This window comes from Macaca thibetana, chromosome 2 (genome assembly GCF_024542745.1).
Source record: "Macaca thibetana thibetana isolate TM-01 chromosome 2, ASM2454274v1, whole genome shotgun sequence".
Lineage (NCBI taxonomy): Eukaryota > Metazoa > Chordata > Mammalia > Primates > Cercopithecidae > Macaca > Macaca thibetana.
In genome coordinates this window covers 3,645,673-3,667,052 of record NC_065579.1, presented here as the reverse complement: position 1 = coordinate 3,667,052, position 21,380 = coordinate 3,645,673, and the positions used below count along the sequence as shown (strand labels likewise).

The 21,380-nt window shown below is 46.9% G+C and overlaps 1 long non-coding RNA gene across 1 annotated transcript in view; it reads left to right on the top strand.

Moving 5' to 3' along the window:
• LOC126948000 (uncharacterized) overlaps positions 1-21,380 on the top strand; it is a 148,625-nt gene that overhangs the window by 26,066 nt on the left and 101,179 nt on the right. The window lies entirely within an intron of this gene.

Here is a 21,380-nt window from a genome sequence, read left to right as displayed (position 1 = left end):
CACTCTTGTTGCCCAGGCTCGAGTGCAATAGCATGATCTTGGCTCACCGCAACCTCCACCTCCCAGGTTCAAGTGATTTTCCTGCCTCAGCCTCCCGTGTAGCTGGGAATACAGGCGTCCTCCACCTCGCCCGGCTAATTTTGTATTTTTTTTTTAGTAGAGACGGGGTTTCACCATGTTGGTCAGGCTGGTCTTGAACTCCTGACCTCAAGTGATCCACCCGCCTTGGCCTCCCAAAGTGCTGGGATTACACGCATGAGCCACCATGCCCAGCGAGGCTGGGTGATTTATAAAGAAAAGAGGTTTATTTGGCTTAAGGTTCTTCAGGCTGTACAAGAAGCATGGTGCCAGCTTCTGCTCTGGTGGGGCTTCAGGCTGCTTCCACTCATGGCAGGAGGTGAACTGGAGCAGAAATCACATGGCAAGAGGAAGGAAGTAAGAGAAGGGGAGAAGGGCAGTGCCAGGCTCTTTTGAACAACCTGCTGTCATGTGAGTGAGAGAGAACTCACTCATTGCCTCCATCTCCCCATAGGGAGAGCATTAATCTATTCATAAGGGATCCACCTCCATGACCCAATATCTCCCATTAGGCCCCACTTCGAACACTGGGATCAAATTTCAAGATGAAATTTGGGGGAACACACATCCAAACTACAGCAGCCACACCTGGATCTGGCTTTACCAGTAGCCGGGGCCGTTTCTGTTCCTTCTGGCTCATCCCTGTGCGTAGGCCCAGTGTCCCCTAGACCAAACCTCCACTGCTGGCTCCAAAGCTCTTGTGACCCAATTGGAGCAGCCTTGACTAACCATCGTCTTGGTGGTTTGAATGGTGAGAAGATGGCTGTGGAACTTGGCACTCCTTCCTTCCTCTTTCTTGAGCTGCTCGGTGGTACCAGAAAAGAACCTTGTTTCTAACCCCCATGGGGAGTGACACTTCTGAAGGCTTCCTCTTCTCCCCTCCTCTTCATCTCTAGCCCATCCCGTTTCTCCATTTCACACCTCATTCCCCTATGGCCCAGCTCCCCACCTGAATTTCTCCTTTCCACAAACCTAGCTGAGATCTTATATTGCCTGAAAGAAAAGATAGCCCAGGCTTTAAGGGAAAATCAAACCAAACACATAGGCATCAGCCAGCACCAATCCTGTAATTCCAGGGCATGCTCAGGGACCAAGACCCATGGGTCCAAACTCCTAGACTGATGCGCGTTTAATAGGCTTCCAGTTATTTTATTATTATTATTTTTTGAGACAGAGTCTTTCTCTGTTGCCCAGGCTGGAGTGCAGTGGTGTGATCTTCACTCACTGCAACCTCTGCCTCCAGGGTTCAAGTGATTCTCCTGCCTGAGCCTCTAAGTAGCTGGGATTACAGGTGTGTACCACCACGCCCAGCTATGTTTTTAAATTTTTAGTAGAGGTGAGGTTTCGCTGTGTTGGCCAGGCTGGTCTCGATCTCCTGATCTCAAGTGATCTGCCCACCTTGGCCTCCCAAAGTACTGGAATTATAGGCATGAGCCACTGCGCCCAGCCTAGGCCTCCAGTTTTTATGGCATATAAATAAATTGTTAGCTTTGGGATGGCAGAAACTGGCATTTGGATTTCCCCTTACTTTCCCCCTTGTTTGTATTCCCTCATTTCATACACGGTAGATGCTTGATGAGAACTATTTCTGATGTTGTTCACCAACCCCCCCATTCCCCAAACCAAGTGTGAATGAATATGTACTGGATGCATGACGCTGGAGGTGAGGAGGCTGGGCGTCTGTCTTCCTGGGGAGAACGCTGCTGGTGGGTGGGGTGGCAGCCCCCAGGGGAACTTTGTCCTCTTTTGCCCCCACCCTTGGGATCTGGTGTGGTAAGACCCCATCCTAGAAGAGTGGGTCTATTTTGTGCATGGAGAAGCTCTTGCAATTGTATCATTGTTATGAATCATCTGTGTCCTTCCTGGTTGGCTGAATTCTTCAAGGACAGGCGTATGTCTCAGGCAGCTCTGATTTACCACACTTAACACAGGGTCTGGCACCTAGTAGGTACTCAGGAAATGCAAAGGAAGGGGTAAAGGAGTGATTCCACTCCAGGAGAGGAGAACAGGTCTAATCAAGCTCAAGGTCACTGTCCAGAAGTAGGAACCAAGGTTTCAAGGATATATGTTTGGTGAGGAGGGAAGACTGGAAATCATTCAATTCCTCAACTCTCCATGAGGTATATTTAATTCCCAAGAATTTCCTTGGAATGTCCCTGACCTTCTAGGGAGGGGTGGTTCTGGTTTGGAGAAGGATGGTTTATTTGGAGTCGACTTTGAGTGGAATTGGAGTCTTATCCCTGCTCATCCCAGCCCCAAATTAACTGCCCAAATCTCCCTAAATTGTGCCCAGTGAAGACTCAAACAATGTGACGGTGTGGCAGAAAGCCAGGGAGATACGGGTCCAGGCCTGGAGTGCCCCAGACTTCCTCAGTGTGTGAGTCAGTCAAGTCACTTCCACTCTCCATCCCCTGGATCCTAACAGGTAAATGGGTGCCTTGTGTCAGACAATAGCAAGACTTTCACTATTGTGACGTAAAGAAGCCAAGGTTAAGGTCAAGAGTGTTTCTCCCTTCCCCCTTTCCCTAGCAGGACAAAACAGAAGAAGCCTCTGACTATGGGCTAGAAACTGAGGACAGAGCTAGTCTTCGGGACCTACGTTCCTGGACCTTCACCAACGTCTGGTTTGGAAGTGACATTCCCTTGGCCAAGCCAGGAACCACCTGGTAGATATCCCTTTCATTACCTCAAAACTTAGAGGCCATGGTGGGTTCTGAAACGGGAACTGGCACTGAATCCAAGGGCCAAGTTAGGGCTCAGAGAAGTGCAATCACTTGCCTAAGATTACTCAGCAAGTTGGGACCAGAACTCACAGTCCCCTGACTCCAAGTCCTACACTCTTTTCCCTGAATCCTTTACGGTGGGGATAAGTTAGTATGGAGGCAACCCAGGTGCTGTCCAAGGAAACTTGGCAGAACCTAAGCATCTGATCAAAGGCCACGAGGGCATCTGGCAGCCGGGTGTTTGGGGCTTCTGGCAAGGGAGACCAAGACCCACTTGAGGAAGTCTGGGAAGAAGAGTGAGTTGTTGGCCTGGGAATGCTTCCCTGTCTGTCCTGCAGCAGGCTCCTCCTGCTCCAGGACTCACCCCCACCCTGGATTCCTTCTCTAAAACAGTTGGGTCTTGGCTGATGATTGGGGAGTCTCCCTACCCTCTGCTCCAGGATCAGCCAATCATGACTCACCAGCTCACTTCAAAATCTTGTACCCTCTTTCATCCTGAGAGCCAGACACAACCTCATCACCCCTTGGTTACAATCCTTTCATTTTACAGATAGGGAAACTGAGGCCCAGAGAGGGGAAAGGACTTATGCGTGTGCCACAGGAAGCTTACAACAGAGCCAGGATTAGAACCCAGGTTTTGTTTTCCCCAGTCTCTTTCTAAGATGCCACACTGCCCTCTTTCAGACACTCAGCAACAATGCAGGGAGCCCCACTGCCCTGGGGACACCGGTCAGTTGTATGTGTGTGAATCTCAGGTCTCTCCCCGTTCTCACGCTGGTAAAGTCTCCATTTTTGCCACCTCAAGCTATTGTTCCTCAGTCTACAGTGAATATCCCAGACACTCGCCTAAATGACCTTTCCATGGACCTGACAGTTTAGTAGGGGACTCCTGAATATTAAAAGTCTTTGAGATCTAAAAGGCCAAATATTAAGGCTATTTTTAGGCACCATGATGGGAGGAGGCCAGAGTGGGCAGTAGCAAATATTTCAGTGCAGGGAGTACTTTTAATCACTTTGTAGATGTTCTTCTAACAACATAAGCCACATTCCTAAGGGTTCCAATCTTGCAGCTGAACTCCTGCCCAGAGAAAGAGAAGATGAAGTTTCCAAGGTCACATGAGTTCAAGGAGGGAGGGTGGGTAGGGACGCTGGGTCCTACATCAGCACTCTCTCAGTTCTGTGTTCCAGTTCAGGGCTTGCCAATGATTCCCAGGTACCATTTACAGATCTACAAAACCATCAGCAGTTCCTTACCCGCAGCTTCTGTCTGTCCTCCCCCAAGGCTTCCCCTGTGGAGAAACCTGCCTTCATCTTTGAATGTCGACTTGCCCGCAGTGGCTCTGATTCCTAGGGGAACCCTCACTGGTGCTCACCACCTGATTTCCAGTAGAGGAGCTCATCTCTTCGAAAGACCAGCATGTGATTCAGTGCTACTGTTTGTGTCTGCACCAAACCACGCTGCTTGTCTGAAAGAGATGCACAGACACACCCAGGTATATGAGGCTTTCCCTCTCTTATGTCTGCAGCAGTGGTTGCAGATGAAGGAAATTTATAGAGTCCATGGCTGGTCAGATCCTTTTGGTGGTGTCCACACTGATGAGATCAAAACAGATTCCAGTCATATACGATAAATCTGCCACTCCATTCCTCTGCCCCAGGTCTTAGCAAGTGTCCAACGTTACCTGACAAACATGGAATTGGGGGCTGGATGGCGGAGGAGCGGGGGAGAAATATTCCTGTGGGTGAGACTGTAAGGTACAGCTAAGGAGAAAGGCACTTAAGACCCAGTTCCCGCGCTGGTTTTCCCACATATTAACTCTTTGACCTTGGGCAGGCTTCCTTTTGGCACCAATTCTTTCTGTGAAATAGAGATGGTAGTACCTAATCAAACTCTCTCTCAGGTGGTGTTTAGGCTCAAAATCTAAATGTTGGACCAGTAGGTGCCTCGTAAAGTGCGGTACAGGAAAGGAGTGGTTGCTGCTGGAGTATTCACACGGAAAGAATACAGTCTGGCTGAGTGAGCTTCAGTGAGGCTCGCCCACGTTGCCAGTGTGCCCACGGGTAGAAAGATTTTCAGAAACATATCTCATGGCCCAAGGTGGGAAAACCCGAAAAAAATGAAGTAATCTATTAAGAGTAGGAAGCAGTAGGTGGGTATTTGAATGGCAGGCTTCATGTGGAAAGATTGTGGGCTAACTTTCCATCCGAAATGCTCAATATCCACATGGGCTACATGGCCATCTCCAGCCCAGTCTCCTCCCTCAGCTGTGGCAGGAGAGCACGGCAGCTGCCCTGTGCTCTCTGGCTGCATTTTTATTTGTTCCATATAATGGGATTCATTTAGTCAGCATTTGATTATCAGCCCGTATCAGTGTTACTGATGTGATTAGTGTTCTATACTCAAGCACACACACACGCACAACTGCCCAAAACTTTCCACAAATATTTGCAATTGTGATTTCATTTACCTCTCAAATAGATGCCTAGATGCCCCTGAAATGGACACACATCCTCTTAAAGTAATTCTTCAGACTGATTATTTTCTAGAAATGTGGAGGTTCTGAGGTTTTTCTTGGAGACATATGCAGAGAGAGTATACACAAGAACATGTGGAATCCTCTTATCCTGCTAGAACGGTGGTGTGTGTGTGTGTATGTGTGTGTGTGTGTGTGTGTATGTGTATGTTTCTGTGGGTATGCCTGGGACTGTGCTCTAGGGTGGATATGAGCTGTATTGTCAACTCAACCTATTGTGCTTGGCGTTGGTGTGAAATGATCAGTGAAAACTCATAGCGCAATGAGAGGGCTATGCTGATCCTCCCAGATCTCTGCCAAAACACCCTTCAGATCAATCATCCTTTCCTTTCCATTGTGCTCTGAGTTTTCTTCTTTGTTTGTTTTTAATATTAAATGTGATTATACAAATCGAAACCACTGATTCCCTTTGGGAATGCTCTGTATTGCTGGAGACCATGGTCCAAAGATGCCTACTGCTGTGATGACTGTGGATTCATTTGCTCAGCACAGTCCTGGTTTATGCCTGATGTTCTCACATAATTACAGGAGAGCTGCCTTTCACTCTCAGGGTGTCCCAGTTTGATGATAAATGATAAATGATATAGCCACCTCCCTGTAACCTAGGCAATTTTGTCAACCTGCGTGTGTCTTCATTCATTCATTTCTGTTCTCTCCTTCACTGAAGGCACATTTCCAAGGTCTACTGTGTGCCAAGCACCGTGCTGGTTCTGGAGGGAGGTGGGAGAGTGTGGGGAAGGGGTAAGATTAAGGGATAAGGTAGGGGGCAGGGAGACGAGATGCAGTCCTTGCTTTTATGGAGCTTGTAATTCAGCAGAAAAAGACAAAGCGTGTAAGACCAATCCAACATAAAGGCGTGGTCAGTTTATGTGTAAAGTATTGAAGGAAACTAGTGGAGGGGCAGCCAACCCACCCAAGGGAGGGAGGGAGGGAGGGAGGGAGGGGTGATTACAAAGGGCTTCACAGAGGAGATGCTCATTCTCTTTAACCATCAAAGTGGGTCTCTTCAAAGGCTCTGCCTGGAGTCACAAAGCTGCCTGACTAAGGTTCTAGAGGAAGCGTCATTCTCCAGAACTTTTTTTTTGGTGGTGGGGAGGTGTTTTTGGAAATCTCCTACCTGCAACCTCTCTCCAGCCCTGTACTTTTAAAGGCCATTTCAGAAAAACATTCAAGTTTTCTTCCTCATTGGTCCATTTCTTGACCTGCGCACTTGGCCATCAGAAAAAAAATGGAATATGGTGAGTATAATTAACTAGGGTAGAGATTACCAGCTGCTTTAATAAATCTCATACTCTTACTGGCTTGACATAATAAAAGATTAGTTTTCACTTATGCAAGAGTCAGTGTGAATACTCTTGGTTGCCAGGCATTCATTCAGAGACCCAGGCTCCTACATTGTGGCTCCACCATCTCCTAGGGTAAGAGTCATGGGCCAAATTGGGCATGCCAGCTGTTTGTAAATGAAGTTTTACTAGAACACAGTCACACTCATTTACTTATGTATTTATGGCTGCTTTTGCAGTCTGACAGCAGTTGCAACAAAGACTGTGTAGCTCAGAAGCCTAAAATATTTACATCTGGCCCTTTACAGAAAAAATGTGTTTATCTCTATTCTAAGGTCTTGGAATTCTCTCTGGGACATCTGCATCTGGCCAAAGAATGTCCTCCAGTGGACAGAGAATGTGTATTATCATTTAGAACATTTTAATGGGCCAGGTCCAGAAGGGATACACAGAACTTCTGCCCACGTTCCATTGGCCAGAACTCAGTTCCTGGCTTTATGTCACTGCAAGGGAAGCTGGGAAATGTAGTCTAGCTGTGTGCTCAGAAGGAAAGAGAAATGGAGAAATGGGCTTGGAGAAGAAGTGTGCAGACTCTGCCACAGGTGGAGGGGCAGGCCTACTCATCCAAGTCTGCATGTACACTGGAGATTCATTTTTTTTTTTTTTTTTTTTTAGAAAGGGTCTTGCTCTGTCACTCAGGCTGGAGTACAGTGATGTGATCATAGCTCACTGCAGCCTTGAACTCCTAAGCTCCAGTGATCTTCCTGCCTCAGCCTCCTGAGTAGCTGGGACTACAGGTGTGTGCAATCATGGCTGGCTAATTTTTTATTTTTTGTAGAAATGGAAGTCTCACTATGTTGCCCAGGCTGGTCTCAAACTCCTTGGCTCCAACAATCCTCCAGCCTCAGCCTCCCAAAGTGCTGAGATTACAGCTGTGAGCCACCATGCCAGGCCTGGAGATTCAAATCTTGTCCGAAACAGTAAAAGTACCTACTCTCCTGTCCTCTCTTCATTTTATGACCACTGGCTCAGGTTTATATGGACGAAGGCTTTAGAAGGGTCATGGGGAAATCATTTATTTATGCTTTGTGTCGGTGTTCATCACTCAGCTTGCACATGGTCCCAGGGGCTGCTTAAATATAGGTCGGTGCCCAGAGCCCAAGTCACTTCTCAGAAACACGCTGAAAATCACGTGAGCTCGAGACTAGAAGGAACGCTGGAGCTGGACTGTCTTTCACTGGGAGGAGGGGCGGTCCCTCAGTTCTTACGGCCCTTAGAAGCAGATCTCTCTTTCTCCCGGGACAGCCCAGCCCCTGGAAGGACAGCTGTGATTCTTGGAAAGTTCTTCTGAGACTTGTCTTCCTGTGAGCCGTTGCACCGTTCCTCCGTCTGCGCTGTGAGCTGCAGAGTGGGTCGTCTGGTTTTCTCCGGTGTGCAGGGCAGATCAGAAACTTGGCCATGACAGGCCTCCCACTCCACTTCCTCGTCAGACCCAGCCGCCCTAGGGAAGCTGCCTGTGCTCTTCTTTCCCGGAGGCCTCAGCTGCCTTTTGCCAGGGAGCCTAGACACCTGCTTTCCAGATGACAGGGAAACCTGCATAGAGGTGTGAGCGCTCATTGCACGCTCTAGGAAGCCTCTAAGTGAATCCACCCCCTGCCATGGCCCCACTGAGATGCGTGACAGAGGAGCCACTGTCCGCTGTCAGAAACACTTCTATGGACTAGCTAATGCTTCATGCTGGCCTGGAAGGTGGGCAGGGCAGGTGGACCTTTACAGTTGCTTGGTGGGGCCACTCTGGTCCAAAGTCTGGCCTTCGGTTATGAGGGTCCTGGGGAAATATTGGGTTTCCATCCTCAAGAAGTTTACCTGCTTTATAATATATGGTAATATTTGGATTTGTGTTTTTTTGCTTTTTTTTTGAGATGGAGTTTCGCTCTTGTCGCCCAGGCTGGAGTGCAGTGGCACGATCTCGGCTCACTGCAAGCTCTGCCTCCCAGGTTCAAGAGATTCTCCTGCCTCAGCTTCCTGAGTAGCTGGGATTACAGGCACCCGCCACCATGCCCAGCTGATTTTTTGCATGTTTAGTAGAAAGGGGGTTTCACCACGTTGGTCAGGCTGGTCTCGAACTCCTGACCTCAGGTGATTCACCTGCCACAGCCTCCCAAAGTGCTGGGATTACAGGCATGAGCCACTGCACCTGGCTTGGATTTTTATTTTGTTTATTAGCATGTTACATTTGCAATAAACTAACCTGATTAAAAAGTAAAGGATTGCATAATGCGTTTTTAGAGATATTTCAATTCAAAATGGTGTTTTTAGAAAGGCTTATGGTACCTAGCAGGATTATCTGGGAAATTTACGGGTATGGGTTTTCATGGAATACAGCATAATTTTATTATAATTATTATTTTCTGATAACATTAGGAATAAATCTGTTAATAGTTGAAATAAAGATATCATTATCAAGAAACAAAAAGAAGGGAGGAAAGACAAAAGAAAGCAAAGGAGGCAAGCTGCATCTTTCTTGGAGGCTCACCAGCAGCTGGAGGAGAAGCGCAGGATTCAGACTCAGAGGCTGGGCTCACCCCCGTCCTACAAGGCTCTCCTGTGACACTGCACAAGGTGGTGTGATTCTCTGAGGTCCTATGCTCTCAACTGTAAATAGGGCTAATTATACTACCTTACGACATAGTGCAATTCAAAGGACATCATACAGCTAAGCCACCTTTTACGGAAAAGTGTACAAATGTGAGGAATTTTCATTGCTGTCCTCCTGGAGGAGCCTGGAGGTCAGGCTTGGATTGGGTCTCAGCAGAATTAGGGAGCATGCCAGGGATAGATTCTAACCACACAGCAGCTGAGCCTGCTGTTTCCTTTTCTAATTGCTTCCTGGGATTCCTGCTTCCCCCAAAACATCTTGAAGATGGAGACCAAGTATTTCCTTCGGACCTGCATTAGGAAAGGCCAGACTCTCGACTTGGTAGCCTCGCCAAGGGACTGTCACCCTGGGAGGCTGTGTCTAGCCAGTGATCCCACCAGCCCTCCAAGCCTTTCTTCTTTTTCTTCTTCTTTTTTGTGGGGGAAGGGATGAAGGCTCGCTCTGCTGTCCAGGCTGGAGTGCAGTGGTGCAATCTCGGCTCACTGCAACCTCCACCTTCAGGGTTCAAGAGATTCTCCTGCCTCAGTAGGTGGGACTACAGGCACCCACCACCAACCAGCTAATTTTTTTGTATTTTTAATAGAGATGGGGTTTTGCCATGTTGGCCAGGCTGGTCTTGAACTCCTGACCTCAGGTGATCTGCCTGCCTTGGCCTCCCAAAGTACTGGGATTACAGGCGTGAGCCACATAGTCTGGCCTCCAAGCCTTTCTTCTGAGGAGGTTGCTCTTCTGTGTATGTGGTACCTTTTAACTTTTGAAGGATGCCCTCAGATGCTTTCTTTCCTGATGTTCATAATCACCCAACGAGGCAGGCAGAGAGCAGTATTAGTAACTCAGTTTCCAGATTTGAGAGATCTGGGGGTTAATGGGTGAAATGGAGGAGAAAGGAAAGCGACCACTAAGTGTTTAGAACCTACCGTATGGAAACAAAGTGCTGGGCCAAAGGTGTGGGTTTCCGGTGGCGGAGAGTAACAGGTAGAACTGGGGCTGGAGTCCTGGTCTCCTGATTCTGCATATTGCAGAATGGCACAAGGCAGAGGGGATTATGGGTAAGCAGTCCTGGGGGAGGGCGGGTAGACAGGAGAGTAACAGAGAGAGGCAGCGGAGGTGGAGAGGGAGGTTGGCAGTTGGCAAGTATGAGGCAGTGGGTGGGGTTGGGGCCACAGCTCCCATTATGTGGCTGTCATCAAAGTGCCCAAAGAAATAAAGGTTTGCAATTACAGGGAGACTTGGGTTTGGGAATCTCCCAGCAGCAGGGCCCAGATGTTAATTAAGCCTAAGATAGGTCATTATCCCTCTCCATTGGATTGAACAGAGGGAAACTGATACAGACGGCAGGTTAAATACTTGCCTATATGGCTGTTAGGTGTTATTATTTCTGGTTTTTAAGAGGCACCCAACATGGGGCTTTGGGGCTCAGCCAAGGGGAAGGAGGTCACATCTAAGTGCTAGTCACTGAGGAGGTTCCCCACTCCTCCCTCACAACTGAAGAAGGGCACTCGGCGTCTGCCCCGTGGCTGTTCTGGGGCCGTCCGACTTGTGTGCACACACTGAGGCCGCTGCAGAGCCGGAGAACAGCGTGCGGGGCGCAGTGGAGCTCTGCAGGGTGTTCTACCCTCAGCCTGTCAGTGCAGACAGGGAGAGGAGGCGATGAAACCTGGAATGACCAGCGTGGCGTGGACACCCACCAGTCTGAGTGGACACTGGCGATGGCACTGGCCAATGGGTCCTGGGGCCACTGCTTAGCCAGCTGTTAACTCTTTGATTGCTGAATCTTGGACAGGTGTGTGTAGTGGGCGCTCCCAGAGGAGACCCTTGGTAGCTGGGTGACACAAGAAGGAGTACTGGAGTGAGGTTTGGGTAAACAGGTGGCTGTTTAATAGATATGGAAGTAATTCAATGTTTTACCAATTAGTGTGGCTATAGTAGCAGATTATCAATCGTTAGAAAAGGACTTTTTAGATAAATTAATATACAAATATCAATGACTTTACAGTAATAATAATGACAACATATTATTATTATTTTTATTTTTATTTTTTGAGACAGAGTCTCACTCTGTCACCCAGGCTGGAGTTCAGTGGCACCATCTCGGCTCACTGCAACTTCTGTCCCCTGAGTTCAAGCAATTCTCCTGCCTCAGCCTCCTGAGTAGCTGGGATTACAGGCTCCTGCCACTGTGCTTGGCTAATTTTTGTATTTTTAGTAGAGATGGGGTTTCACTATCTTGACCAGGCTGGTCTTGAACTCCTGACCTCATGATCCACCCACCTCAGCCTCCCAAAGTGCTGGCATTACATGTGTGAGCCACCATGCCCGGCCTATATTATTGTTAATAATAATACTATTTAATCCCTTCACAGAAGCACTGGGGGCTTTGTTTTCATGCCTATTTTCCAGCGGGCTCCCTTCTAGATATAAAGAGGATGTTCCTGACCTGTGGTCAGTGGACAGGAAGCCTAGGCTAACTCTTGCATTTGGGATGGTGAAAAGGAGAAAGTGGTTCTTTCTTGCTCATTATCTCAGTCACCAGGGTTTTGATGTTACTGCAACACAGATGGCAACCTGTGGATAGGCCGTCTGTTTCTGTTCACCTGTATAGATCACGTCATTGTACACTGATGAAAAAGTGAGTTGCTCAGGATGTAACTTGTGATTCTAAACATCAAATAGAATGGCAAATAGAAACTGCATGTCCTATATCACCTGCAAAAGCGCCTTTGCCGATTGGTCTATCTCTATGTCACTCTTACCTTTGAAGCGAAGTTACAGGGGACGCCATTCCTCGACTGGCAGCTTGGAGAAGGTCGGCAATCATTTTCAGGCAAAGGCCATGGCATGACTTGGACTCCTCATGCTGCCTGTGGCTTCAGTCACTCCAGGTATACCAATTCTCCAGGATGCTATAAAGATTTCCTAATTAGACATTTATTGTGCTTGGAGACATGAGGATGAAGGCTGCTGGGCAGAGTGCGGCCATGATCTTAAAGATCAAAGTGAGATCTGGCTTACTTCTGGATCTTGACCTTATTTTTGTAGAGCTGAATAATAATAATAATAATAATAATAGCAAAGATGGAAAGAAGAGGCTTTTAAGTATTACAGTGGCCTAGTTATGCTCTACCTGGGAAAGGCAAACAGCTGTGAGTAACTCTAATTCTCTGCAGCATATCTGTTGAAAGGCTGACTGAACATTCAGGACAAGCCGTAGAACAGGCATGCCTGGATTTAAATGTCCAATCCTTTGTGTCAATCTTGGAGAATTAAACACAATCATGTAAACTACTGATTCAGGCCAGGCCTGCCATGCTTGTCCACAGCTCCCCCCACAGATGTCTGGTTTCTGAGTTGGCTCAGCCATGGGAAAGTCCCTGTTTAGGAGGACCTGCCTTTAATGTATTCTTGCTTTTCTCCTAAATTAGCATTCACCGTGATGCCTACAATCATGTTACAATCTACTTAAATCACCCAGGAATGTTTATAAAATACTTATAACGCAATAATTGAATTTCACAAATAATAACCCATATTTCACAGTTACAGCTTAGAACAACAATTTTATGTCCATGATCTCATTTGATCTTAAACAGCCCTTTGAGGTGGGCAGATGTTATAAGCTCCCTTTCATAGGTGAGGAAATTAAACCACAGAGAGGGGGCATTGGCTTAGAGTCATAGTGTCAAAGATACAGCTGATCGTCTGGTTACAAACTGCCTTTTTCAGATGGAAAACCCAACTGGAACAAAGAGGCTTGCCCAGTTCTCCTAATAATTGGAGCAGAGCTGACATGCCAAGGGCATTTTTTTGCAATTATTTGAAGAAAGCCACCTGAAATCTAAGACACTGTCCATGTGATCAGTGGCTTCAGTTTGAATGTTCCTTGGGGTCAGAGCCTGGCCCGGAGCCTTTAACATGTGACCACCAGGGTTGTATTGAGCCCACAATTATCCAATTTAAAGCAACGTAAGAGACATAGAACCAAACTATTGAGGGTGGCACATTCAGTCCTGCGAGAGGGACAGAGAAAACAGGTGGGGCATTCATGGTGGTCCCGGGAACTTCAGCCACTCCAGAGGGTCCTGGAAGGCTCCATTGCCTGCTCCCCTCTTTCCACACCCCTGCCTCCATAACCTGTACTCCCCTCTGCCAGGAGCCCTTATCCTAGGCGTCAGGGTGGGAGAAGTCTCTGGTCCTGCCCCATTCCCACGGCCTCACGCCACTGACCTCCTTACTACCCTCCCCCTCTCTAAATCCCAAAAGGCTCTCCCACGGCCAGGACACTGTGCCAGGCACTGAAGAATGGGCGACTTGCCACACAGTCCTGTCCTCAAGGAGCCTGTGGCTCAGGGAGAGGAGAGAAGGTCAGCGCTGCGCAGGACTGGTGGTTCCCCATGGGGAGTGAACTCTCGGCAAAACGCCAGTGGAATGTGGAGATGGGCAGGGGCGGGAGGGGGGAGGAATGCTTAGCAGGGAAGAGGATAATGCCCATGAGCCCAGAGGGAAGAGTGGGATTAGAGACTGGGGAAGGCATTTAGGCTACAGGAATCAGATGAGTCCCCTGGGGTCAAGTGTGTGTGTGTGATGATGAGATATAAACAAGGGTCTGTCATTAAGAGCTTGTATATCCAACAACTTTGACCTTCCCATTGAAAACCATGGGTTTGAAGGATTTTGAGGACAGAGGGCCTGGTGCCCTGAGGCGATGGTATAGGAACTTCCTGCTGTGTGGTGTGGAGGAAGGATGGGGGTGAGGAGGATCTGGAGGCAGACAGAAGGTGAAAGAGGCTCTTGCAATAGTCCAGGTGGGATGAAGGCCTGGGCTGAGGGAGAGATGCTGGGAATGCGGAAAGGGCAGCTTCCAGGGATATTTCAAAGGAATCACGAGGACAGTGAGAAAGAGTCAGAAGCGCAGGGCTGCGCTGCAGCAGCTGGTATTGGCTCGGGAGACTGATCGTGCGTATCTTTGTCCAATTCTGCTCTTAGGGATGCAATGCTGGTAGCTTTAAACCAGCTACGGCAGACGTATTTAACACCACAGAAGTCAAGAAAGGCCTTTTCTCTGCAGAGAAAACATTAAACATTGTTAAACATTGACCAGCACGCCTCTGCCAAAATACCTGAGGCTTCTCCTGCTGTGGGTGGTCCCGAGGGCAGTGTTAGCTGGAGCTGCCTGAGGAAGCTTCAGAGGCAGGTGAGATGGGTTTGGGTAAGGGATAGGTGTGGTAGCTGTGGGGTAAGGAAGGCATTTCTGGTGAACCTAATGGTATGAGCAGAGGTCCCCCTACTTCGGGGGTATCTTGGCACAGAGCAGGGAACTTAAGTGATACTCAGTGACGATCGTGGGCTATTGTTACCTACATTAGGTCTTTATGTGTTGGTAGATTGGATGCACCAATGAAATGTTCCTGAAATCCTGACAGGTACATGGTGCCCGTTTGCCAAGAACCTGCCTATGTGTGCCAGGAATTCAGCTTCACACAGAGCTTTCCCCGCACCCAGCTGCCATGGTTCATTATTCACCTTAAGGGTGACTCAGAAATCAGCTTAGATTATTATTTAGCAGGGGAGGAAACCGAATCCCAGAGAGTGCTTCCGTGACTTTCTTAAGACCACAGTCAGTTAAACCTTCATCAGCATTAGAACTTTGGAATTAGAACTTGTATTAGTTATCCACAGCTACATAACAAATTTCTCCCAAACTTAAAGAAAAAATAAAAAACTGTTTTTTGGTTTTTTTTTTTTTTTTTTTTTTTGAGACAGAGTCTCACTCAATTGCCCAGGCTGGAGTGCAATGGCATGATCTCAGCTCACTGAAACCTCCACCTCCGAGGTTCAAGTGATTCTCCCACCTCAGCCTCCTGAGTAGCTGGGATTACAGGCACCTGCCATCATGCCTGGCTAATTTTTGTATTTTTGCACAGATGGGGTTTCACCATGTTAGCCAGGCTGGTCTCGAACTCCTGACCTCAGTTGATCCGCACGCCTCGGCCTCCCAAAGTGCTGAGATTACAGGTGTGAGCCACTGTGCCTGGCCTTGTTTTGTTTCTAACTATGTTGCCCAGGTTGGCCTTGAACTCCCGGACTCAAGCCTCCTGAGTAGCCGTGACTACAGGTACGTGCCGCCAAGCCTGGCTTTAAAAAAATCATTTTAAGTGGCTTACAACATAATAAATATCTCACAATTCCTGTGAGTCAGGGATGCAGGAGTGATTTAACTCGGTGAATTTGACCTGGGGTCTTTCATGAAATTGCAGTCAAGATGTCAGCTTGGGCTGCAGTCACCTGCGTGGGGCTGGAGGATCTGTTTCCAACGGGCCCCACTCACAAGGCTGGCAAATTAGCACTGGTTGTGGGCAGAGGCTTTAGTTCTTCGTGGGCTGTTGGCAGGTGGCTTTAGTTCCTCACCAGGAGGGAGTCTGTATGGGGCTGCGTCTGCGTCCTCACAACATGGCAGCCAGCTTCCTCCTGAGTGAATGATCCAGAAGAGATCAAGGTAGAAACTGCAATGCCTTTTATGACCTCACTTCAGAAGTCACACATCATCATTTCCATAATATCACAGTGGTTATACAAGTGAGTCCTGTTCAGCATGGGAGGAAAGAACATAAGAGGCAAAGATCACTTGGGACCGTCTTGGATATTGGCTACCACAGAACCCAACACAAGCAATAAGTCAAAATCATGAAGCTCCTGAAGTCAGAGGACATGGCTCTGCCATTTGGTAGGTAGGGATCCTGTTAAAGGCTCAGCTTCCTCATCTGGAAATGGAACTGTAGGCCTTGCCTGGTTTGCTGTAATGGGTTGTGATGAGAACCAAGCTACAAAGAGTGGTACAGATGTTAATTACAATGATTTTTCCTATGCCACCCATGGAAAAAAAAAAATACAAGATACAGAATGCTAAATCCCAGTTTTTTTTTTGTTTTTTTGTTTTTTTGTTTTTTTTTTTTTTTTTTTTTGACTGCTATTCAGCAAAGCATAGGAGACTTTCATGACACCTGGAGAGGCGGCCGTAGTGTATATGTCAGAGTATGGGTTCCAGAGCGAGGCTCCCTGGGCTCAGCCTCATCTCTTACCAACAGCAGACCTTGGGCCAGATGCTGAAGCCCTTTGTGCCTTGGTTTCCTGACCTGTTACTGTGGAAATGATGACAGTACCCTCCTCATAGCATTGTGAGAATTAAATTAGCTAATTCAGGTGAAGCATTTAGAAGAGGACCTCCTGACACTTAATAACTGCTTGATATAAATAATAGCTTCTGCTACAGAGTGGCCATGAAGTCTGGACATGCAGATATTATATTATCATGCATCATAAGGTAATACCAACAAACCGTTTATTATATATTCACCTATGTTTCCAGATATAATAGCCAACCCATATTAGTGCTCTGTTCCTGAATGTCCACGCAGTTTGCTGTGCTCTTTAGTTATACCTCTAATCCAGGTAGTTGATCTGGTGTAAGATTCTAATCTCCTGTGAGAGAGGAGAAGACCTTCATTACATGTATTAATGCTGGCCCAGCCTCTAGCCTCCCCCAGATGTGAGGTGCTGTTAACGCTGCTCTCAGGTGCATTGCTCAGCCCCGTGGGGAATTTTATGACACCAACACACAGGGTGGAACAGATGTCCCCGTGCTATTAAGTTGATTTTGCAAACTGCAGTGGCCAGCCCCATAATGGCATAAAGATGTGCTTTGCCCCGAAGGGGACAGGGTATTGGAAAACAGTTGAAAAGGCTTCTGAACAACCTGTGAGGGTGCCTGGGAGAGGAATGCTCCAGATAGGGAAGGTCTGGGGCTGCAGAGATGTATCCCATGTTAATAAGACACGTAACTCTGAGCACGTAAAACTCTTGAGCCTAGAAACTGGTAGTGTTGATGGCGTTTAAGTTATGCTATGAAACACTCTTTGAAAATAATTTACCAGTTTCTATAAATACCCAGCTCTCTGGTTTGTGTAAAGGCTTTTTGTCTGTCTGTCTGTCTGTCTGTCTCCCTCCCTCCCTCCCTCCCTCTCTCTCTCTCTCTCTCTCTTTCCCTTTCTTTCCTTTCTTTCCTTTCTTTCCTTTCTTTCCTTTCCTTCCTTTCCTTCCTTTCCTTCCTTTCCTTTCCTTCCTTTCCTTCCTTTTTCCTTTCCTTCCTTTCCTTCCTTTCCTTCCTTTTTCCTTTCCTTCCTTTTTCCTTTCCTTCCTTTCCTTCCTTTTCCTTTTTCCTTTTTCCTTTCCTTTCCTTTCCTTCCTTTCCTTCCTTTCCTTTCCTTCCTTTCCTTTCCTTCCTTTCCTTTTTCCTTTTTCCTTTCCTTCCTTTCCTTCCTTTCCTTTCCTTCCTTCCTTCCTTCCTTTCCTTCCTTTCCTTTCTTTCCTTTCTTTCTTTTCTTTCTTTCTTTCTTTCTTTCTTTCTTTCTTTCTTTCTTTCTTTCTTTCTTTCTTTCTTTCTTTCTTTCTTTCTTTTCTTTCTTTCTTTCTTTCTTTCTTTCTTTCTTTTCTGAGACAGAGTCTTTCTCTGTCACCCAGGCTGGAGTGCAACGGCTCACTGCAACCTCTGCCTCCTGGGTTCAAGCAATTCTCCTGTCTCAGCCTCCCAAGTAACTGAGATTACAGGTGCCTACCACTACGCTCAGCTAATTTTTTTTTTTTTTTTTTTGTATTTTTAGTAGAGACAGAGTTTCGCCATGTTGGCCAGCCTGGTCTTGAACTCCTGACCTCAGGTGATCCACTCGTCTCGGCCTCCCAAAGTGCTGAGATTACAGGTGCGAGCCACCATGCCCAGCCTGCTTTCTTATTTTCAAGAATTTGACTCATGTCTTTCTGGAGAACCTCTATCACCTAGAATGGCTTTCCCAAAATATGTTCTTAGAACACTAATCCCATGGAATGTTACTAGGCATGGCATTAAAAAAGGTTTCCATGATCAAATGAGCTTGGGAAACACTGGATCAAATATTGTTGAAGATGTTTCTTTTTAAAAGAAATTGTCAGAGCCTTTCATATGCTAATGTCTCATGAATCTCTATGAGTGATAAAATCTATAGTTTCCCCCACATTTATTTAACCACAAACCCTGTTTTTGGAAGACTATAGTTCAGAATAAGTATTCAATGGAATCTAGATATAGGAAAGTGTAGACCCAATAATTGGAAACCTATTCTTTAGTCCGCCGAGTCCGCCTGGCACATCCACTTTTTCCGATAGCACCGTCCCCTCTTCCAAGAACTACTCCCAGCTCCATTCCTGTGGTCTCCCAGGAAACTGGTGTTTTCTTCTGTGTGCCATCCCTTGGCCAAAGTGATCCACCTCCCAGCCACTAAGTTCCTTCCCTGGAAATTTTGAATTTGGGACCAATAATTCTTTTTCTGGTGGTTGAGGCTGTAAGACACAAAACCTAGGCTGGGCGCGGTGCTCACACCTGTAATCCCAGCACTTTGGGAGGCCGATGCAGGCAGATCACATGAGGTCAGGAGTTCAAGACCAGCCTGGCCAACATGGTGAAACCCCGTCTCTGCCAAAAATACAAAAATTAGCCAGGTGTGGTGATATGAGCCTGTAACTCCAGCTACTCAGGAGGCTGAGGCAGAAGAATCATTTGAACATGGGAGGCAGAGGGTACAGTGAGCCAAGACTGCACCACTGCACTCCAGCCTGGGTGACAGAGCAAGACTCCGTAGGCTACTGGGACAGTAGAAGATGTATTATTTAAATTGCCTTAGGTTGAAAGCAACAACAACAGAAAAAAAAAAAATACTCTGGCCGATTTAAGCAAAACAAAAAGAAATTTGCCAGAAGGATACTGTGTCTACTGTTGGGCAGGTTGTGCACTGCACAATTCAGGTGGTGGGAGAACTGTTCACTCTTTCATCTATGTAGAATTGCATCTCCTAAAGTTGTGCAGTACACTGCCTATAACACCACATGCAGTAGTTCTGCAGCAGCATCTCACAGAAGTGTTTCTCAAACTATCTGTGCTGAAGGACCAAGTTTTTAGTGTCAATGTTATTATTCAAATCCATTGTAGATCAAGACTTTGGTAAATCAAATATGAATTACTTGAAAAACAAAATTTCACTTGATGTCCCAGCAATTATTCTAAAAGTGACTAAGCACTCAGTTTCTGAACTGACCTCACTACGAACTAGTAACTCATCATTCGGGAAAGGGCGCTGGTCCACAGACCACAGTTGGAGAAGCAATCGTAGATTGTCTAAACTCCACAAAGGTGCTGAGGGAATCAGGTGCTTAGAACAACTAGAATGAGGCCATCAAATACCTCTGGATTCTCCATTTCCCATATGTTTTGCTGTCTGCCTCTTGTACTCTTAAACCTCATGGCAGAATGGCTTTCTCTGGGCTGTAGAAAACACGACCAACAGCTCTTTAGGTTTTGTGTCTTTTTTGTTTGTTTTTGAGACAGGTTCTAGCAATTCTCCTGCCTCAGCCTCCCGAGTAGCTGGGACTACAGATGCACACTGCCATCCCCAGCCAATTTTCTTTGTATTTTAGTAGAGATGGGTTTCACCATGTTGTCCAGGCTGGTCTGGAACTCCTGGGGTCAGGCAATCCACCCACCTCAGCCTCCCAAAGGGCTAGGATTATAGGCGTGAGCCACGGCGCCCAGCCCAGTGGCCTATTTAGACTGTCTTCACTATCAGGGACCCGGATTTAGAGTCTGACTTTCCCACGGTATGATTCATCCATTTTGCTGTCTTGTTAGTTCTCGTGGAAGGAAGCAACTTAATACACACGGCTTGGGAGGATGCCAGACATTCTTCTCCACCAAACGTGACATTCTGTGGCTGGGCACGCTGGCTATATAAAGCTTCCCTTTCCACATCTGAGGCCCCGTGTAGAGACATCACATTTGGCTGACAGGTAGAGGGAGACAGGGAAGGCATATTCTGTACACTTTGTCGATGGGCCTGTAACATGGTCCTCTTTCTAGAACACATGGTTAGTAATAGTATCAAAAGCTTTAAAAACGTCTTTTGCCCTTCTGATAATGACACTTCGAGAATCCTCTCTCTGGGACCTGGAAGGCCATCAGAGATTTACGCCCAAATATACCCGCTGCAGTTTAACTGTAAAAATAAAAATTAGACCAGCCTGGGCAACATGGCGAAACTCCATGTTTACAAGAAATACAAAAATCAGCCAGGTGTGGTGGTGTGCACCTGTAGTCCCAGCTGCTGGGAAGGCTGAGGTGGGAGGATCACCTGAGCCCAGGGAGGCCAAGGCTGCAGTGAGAGGAGATGGTGCCACTGCACCCCAGCCTGGGTGAGAGAAAGAGAGCCTGTCTCAAAAATAAATACATAAATACATAAAATAAAAATTAGGAATGACCTGAATGTCCAATATATAGAAATAAGTAGATAATAGAAAACTAAGTGAAAGAATGATCCCAGTTTATTAAAATTATGTTTATCGTGTTTTTAGTAGTATGGAAAAATATGTACATATTAGGGTAAAATATCAGGATACAGTAGATTACAGATTTAAGGAAAAAACACTAAGAAAAAAGACTGGCAAGAAATAGCCTAAAATGTTAATAGTGAATGTCTCTGAGTAGTGCTGTCTAAGATGATTAACATAATTTTAAAAATATTTGTATAAACTTTCTATTTTTTTTTTGAGACAGAGTCTCACTCTGTTGCCCAGGCTGGAGTGCAGTGGTGCGATCTCGGCTCACTGCAACCTCTGCCTCCTGGTTCAAGCAATTATCCTGCCTCAGCCTCCAGAGTAACTGGGATTACAGGCGCTCGCTGCCCTGCCTGGCTAATTTTTGTGTTTTTAGTAGAGACAGGGTTTCACCATGTTGGTCAGGCTGGTCTCGAACTCCTGACCTCAAGCAATCAGTCTGCCTCAGCCTCCCAAAGCGCTGGGATTACAGGCGTGAGCCACTGTGTCTGGCCCTAAAATTTGTATAAGGAGAACATGTTACTTTGAAAATCAGGGAAAATGTCGTTAAGTATTTTAAAAAGGGGGAAAAAAGATAGGGCAGTTGCCTATTTTAGATTGGGCCCCAAAACGAAGCTGGTGGGTCACCTGGGGATTACATCTAGTCTTCAGGCTCAGCAGTTTGATTTCCTTGGCTCCTTGAGCAGATCTGGGC